At 38.6% G+C, this 6000-nt stretch overlaps 1 long non-coding RNA gene across 1 annotated transcript in view; it reads left to right on the top strand.

Moving 5' to 3' along the window:
* Positions 1-203: 203 nt before the first annotated feature.
* The window catches only part of LOC306655929, a 78846-nt gene continuing 73049 nt past the window's right edge, over positions 204-6000 (top strand). The window contains exon 1 of the long non-coding RNA XR_013762356.1: positions 204-304. This is a non-coding gene — a long non-coding RNA (uncharacterized lncRNA). The remainder of the gene's footprint in view (positions 305-6000) is intronic.

Here is a 6000-nt window from a genome sequence, read left to right as displayed (position 1 = left end):
GAGGCAATTAGTAGTCTCTGCCACAGGAAGCATGAGTGAAAAGCATTCCAATGACCCATACACTTCATCTGTTGTTTCCATAGCTGCAGATGGTCAAAACACCAGATCCCCCAGGAGTGCCCTGCAAAGAAATTACTATTTGCTTTGCTAAATGATTGGTCTGTAATATTCAAGAGGATTTTAAAGTATCTGCAAAGGAACAGGCTGTGGGAAAAGGGAACTAGACATGGGTTCTCTACGAAGTACTGACCAGCACCATGTTGTGAAAAGGAAATTAATTCCCTACAAGAGAAAGACCATCCTGGTAAGATGTTACTGCAGCCACACAGACATTCGTTCCTGTTTTGGAAGACTTTGACACTCAAAGAACAATTATCAAGGTCAGAGTGAGTTGAGAAAAAAAAAATGAGAAGTTTTCTCTCAGTAAAGGTGATAGATACCACAGGATTTCCCCAGAGTTAAGGAGAAAGTGTTAAGGAACAATTTAGAATGCTTTAGCTCTAGGTTTACTTTGTGCCAGTCATGACTGGAAACACTTTATGTGTATTACTGACCCATTCAATCCTCGTAGCAAATGTAAGGTGAAGATTATCCTCATGTTTTTCTGATAAGGAAATTGAAGCATAGAGAAGTTGAATAACTTACTTTACAGTCTTTGGAGGGTGGATTCAGCTCCCTAGTTTGTGCTCTAAAACTGCTAAGCAGCACTCCCATCTATGCTGAGGAGCTCGGAGCGGAGGCTAAAACATGTCTGCTGGATGAGACTAAAATTCATCACGACACAATTTAGCAATACTGAAAGTTAGTGATAAGCCCTTTATTAATTGTAACTGGATGCTATAGTTCATTTGCTTGTGTACTTCAATCTTCCTTGTATTTAAAAGGAGATATTAGCTATTACTAAAAAGCATCCCTTGTTAGAGTGATATTTCTGCAGAAGTGGTGTCAGTTCATTCAGAAGCCTCCTGCCCTCTCTCCTCGCTCACAGCCTGTGACTCCCTCTCTGCCTTCCATCCTTAACCAGGTGGCAGCTACCTGAAGCATGATCTCTGCGCCTAGCAAGAAGTAATCAGCCTCACGGGATCAGCTCTCTTGGGCAGAGGGTGCAAATTGGTCGCAACGGGGGTGTGTGGGTGTGAAATACTGCTTATGGATATGCTTTATTCGGTTCATAAGGTATCATTTCAAATTCATGCTATGATTTTATAAGCTGGATTTCTCTTTTTTGCCAAAATTCAAAATCAAGATTTTAATAGGAATCCAGAGGAGATGCTCTGCTCTTCTAGATAGGCCAAGTTCCCGTGGGTTCAGCTCGGCCCCATGCCCCTGGCTCCTTACACTTGGTCTCGTCATGCAATTATGTTATCTGTCTGTCCCCTGAAGGCGTTTGCAATTGCAACCCTATCTTTACAGGCATTAGACTTCAAATCACATTAAACTCCATCATCTATTGTAGCAGAACCCGTTCCGAAATTACTCCACCTGCAATTTCCAGTGGAACTGATTATTCACTCACAGCATATCTGTACGGTGGGTTCTGCAATCAGTGGAGACATGGCTGTTAGGATTCTAGCTGCCTGCTGATAGAGAAATGATGGGCTGAAGCCACAGGAGCCACAAAATGATAAGATAAATGCCTGCAGTGTGGTAATGCAGAGTCTGGCACTTAGTAGGAAGTTACACATGTATTTCTGAAGATTTGATGGTGCATGGGCGGTTTTACTGAAGCATCTGGAATTTCTATTCTGCCTCAATTATCAGTATTATCAGTCACTGATACTATTTGCCAAGTATTTCTGGATTTTCAGCTTCAGGCACATGGGAGGATTGTCCTTCCTGTCCTTGAGTCTTGGTGGGTCACATGACTAGTTCTGTCCCATGAGTTGTGAGTGGCATTGATCTGTCACTTTAGGCCAGATCATGTGATTGCCTCAACACGACCCTCTAGCACAATCTTCCCTCTGACAGGGTGACCAGCAGTGTTGGAGACAGTGGTAGCTCCATCAGCCTGGACTTCTGAGCAACAACAAGGGGCTTCTCCCAATCGTGACAAACATGTTGCTTAAACAATGAATTAAACTTTGTTATCATAAACCACTAAGCTATTTGGAGTGTTTTTAATTTAATTTGACTTATTTTAATAGCGGCATAACCAATCCAGTCCTAATTAAAGCATCACCAAGTGTTCGTTAATACGTAGTAAGTTAAAATTGGGAAAAAAAAAATCTGAATTCAGTGATTCTGGCCATCTTCAATTTAGTTATGAAAATGCTTGTTTAGGCTGTCCGTCTCCATGACTCACTGATTCCAGGTCCCTTTTATGAAATCTCCTGTTACCCATGCACACTTCTCCAGCCTTTATCCTTTACCACTGAGCTTGTCAATAACAGAGCTTTTCTTCTTGCTGAAGGAGAGAGCCATCAAGCATCAAGAGACAGAGAGCCTTTGAAAGCAAATGTGCAGGTTCTTCCTGAGCTGCATTTCGTTGGTAGCATTATGCCCACAGAGGATAAAAACTATTTGTTTCCCAGTTGGCACAATTTCTCCTGTGAGAACTTGTGTGTGTGTGACAGTAGCAGAACTAGGTCCCGCTCCTTTTAGAAAAGATGGGGACCTCGAATTCACTCTGCAGTGTGATCCATTTCTTGCACTCTTCTTTCTCCCTCCCCCTCCCCCCTATGTTTGTGCTTTAGCATTGCATCCATCATTGTTTACCTTCTAAACTAGGGATGCATTTTCTTGTTGCTGCTGTCAATATTTTAAAAATCAGTCTCTTTAAAGTTTGTTCTTTCAAGGTGCAAGAAGTGACCTACCCACTTAGAAGCACAGGATGTCATTTGTCACTGGGAAACACCTGGTAAAAACCTGATTTTAGACTTAGGGGATCTGAAGAATTTGAGTTCAGTGTGGTCATTAGTGGTTTTGATATAATGTTGGAGACGTTGGTGTCTGGTTAGTTCTTGCTTCATGCCAAACTTTTTTTTTTTAATTTATTTTTATTGGAAACAAATGGGATACATGTTGTTTCTGTTTGTACATGGAGTAAAGGCATACCATTTGTGGAATCATACATTTACATAGGGTAATGATGTTTGATTCATTCTGTTATTTTTCCCTTCCCCCCCACCCCTCTCACCCCTCTTTTCCCTCTATACAGTCCCTCCTTCCTCCATTCTTGCCCCCCTCCCACCCTTCATTATGTGTCATCATCTGCTTATCAGCGAGATCATTCATCCTTTTCTTTTTTGAGATTGGCTTGTCTCACTTAGCATGATATTCTCCAGTTTCATCCATTTGCCTGCAAATGCCATAATTTTATTATTCTTTATAGCTGAGTAATATTCCATTGTATATATATACCACAGTTTCTTTATCCATTCATCAATTGAAGGACATCTAGGTTGGTTCCACAGTCTCATGCCAAACTTTTTAATATGATGTTTCAAAAAATTTAAGCAAATCTCTGCAGTACTATTAAGTAGGCAGGACCAACCAGTTGTAGGCATCACATCTATTTATTCAATCAGCGAAGAATTTATGGAGCATCTACTAGATCATGACTGACCTCTTCAGTGGAAGACATCAGGACTTGCTCACTTTCTCTCTACTACCAAGCCCAATGACTTTAATATAATGGGTGCCTGATGTATGTTTTCAAAACTGCTAATCAAAGTACTAGGATATACACTGAGAAATAAAGTCCTCATATTTTATGAGAAACAGTATGGTGGATTAGATAATTATGCAGTTCACTGTGGTTTGTGGAAATGAAGAAACATTATTTCTGAGAATTGTGATGGAAAAAGAAGGAATGTTTGATGGGTCCCCCAAATAATGTAGGAATTTGGAGTCCCTGTGTCTTGCAGAGTCTCCACTGAGAAGCAATAGGACTGTGGGAAAGTTGTTCAACTTTTCTGGGCTTCTGAGTCTCCAACTATAACATGAAGGAATTAACAGAACAAGTAGATTTTTGTTGTTGTTGTTGTTTAAATTACAGCTCTGGAGCGCATTCTTAAAAGTTGTAAACAATGGAGATAGAGTTTTCAAGTGCTGTCTTTGCATCCTGTATGTGTTGGTAGGTTTGTTGTTTTCATTTGTCTCAAAGTATTTTCTAATTTCCTTTGTGATTATTTTTCTTTGACCTGGTGGTTATTAGGAGTTTAATTTCCACATATTTGTGAATTACCTTCCTTTTTTTTTTTATTCCTAATTTCATTCCATTGTAGTTGAGGAAGTTATTTTACATTATTCCAATTCTTTTAAGTTTTTTTTTTTAATAGACTAACATATGGTCTGTTCTGAAGAATGTTCCACGTGCACTTAAATATTTATCCTGCCTTTGGCAGAGATTTCTATTGACCTCTATTAGGTCCAATTTTTGTATAATGTTCAGGTGTTCTATTTTCTTGTTGCTCTTCTGTCTAGTTGTTCTCTCCATTATTAGAAACGGTCTATTGAAGTCTCAGTTATTATTGTTCAATTATGTCTTTCTTCCTTCAATTCTGTTGGGTTTTGACTCATATATTTAGAAATTATTTTAGGTCTTTTTCTCTTTCTCTCTTCATATATGTATGTGAGTGTGTGTGTGTGTGTGTGTATACATAGATGTATATATATGCATGTAAAATAGTCTAATTATTAGATATTCTTTTTTTTTTTTTGGGTACTGGTGATTGAACCCAGGAGTGCTTAACCTCTGAGTAACGTCCCCAGCCCTTTTTCTTTTTTATTTTTAGACAGGGTCTTACAGTTACTGAGGCTGGCCATGAACTTGCCTCAGCCTCCTGAGTAGCTAGGATTACAGGTGTGTCCTACCACACCCAACCTACCTTTTTTTTTTTTTAAGTTTTCTTTTTTTTATTAAATTTCAAAAAATTTTTACAGACTGCATTTTGATTCATTGTACACAAATGGGGTACAACTTTTTATTTCTATGCTTGTACACAACGTAGATTCACACCATTCATGTAATCATATATATATACACATAGGGTAACACTGTTTCATTCTACTATCTTTCCATCCCCCACCCCCTCCTACACCATTTTCCCTACACTATCCAATGTTCCTTCATTCTTCTCTCCCCTCCACCCCCTCCTTGTTATATATCGTCATCCACTTATCAGAGAAAACATTCGGCCTTTAGTTTTTTTGGGCTTGACCTATTTCACTTAACATGATGTTCTCCAACTTCATCCATTTACCAGCAAATGCCATAATTTTATTCTTCTTTATGACTGAATAATATTCCATTGTGTATATATACCACAGTTTCTTTACCCATTCAGTTGAAGGGCATCTCAGTTGGTTCCATAATCTAGCTATTGTGAATTGAGCTGCTATGAACATTGATGTGGCTGCATCACTGTAAATGCTGATTTTAAGTCCTTTGGGTATAAACCAAGGAGTGGGATAGCTGGGTCAAATGGTGGTTCCATTCAAGTTTTCTGAGGAATCTCTATACTGCTTTGCAGAGTGACTGCACCAATTTGCAACTCTATCAGCAAAGTAAAAGTGTGCCTCTTTCCCCACATCCACGCCAACACTTATTATTGCTTGTGTTCTTGACGATAGACATTCTATATTTACAGGATCCACAAACATCCACCAGAAAACTCTAGACCTCATAAATGAATTCAGCAAAATAGCAGAATATAAAATCAACACACATAAATCTAAAGCATTTTTATTCATAAGTGATGAGACATCTGAAAGGAAAATGGGGAAAACAACTCCATTCACCATAGCCTCAGAAAAAAAACAACAACAACAGAAAAAAAAATCTTGGGAATCAATCTAACCAAAGAGGTGAAAGACCTCTACAACAAAAACTACAGAACACTAAAGAAAGAAATTGAAGAAGACCTCAGAAGATGGAATGATCTCCCATGTTCTTGGATAGGCAAGATTAATATTATTAAAATGGCTATACTTTCAAAGGCACTATACAGATTTAACACAATTCCAATTAAAATCCCAATGACATTTCTCATAGAAATA

This window comes from Sciurus vulgaris, assembly GCF_902686455.1.
Source record: "Sciurus vulgaris genome assembly, chromosome: 3".
Classification (NCBI taxonomy): Eukaryota; Metazoa; Chordata; class Mammalia; order Rodentia; family Sciuridae; genus Sciurus; species Sciurus vulgaris.
Note: the sequence above shows the minus strand (reverse complement) of the source record. Positions and strands in the feature narration are given on the sequence as shown.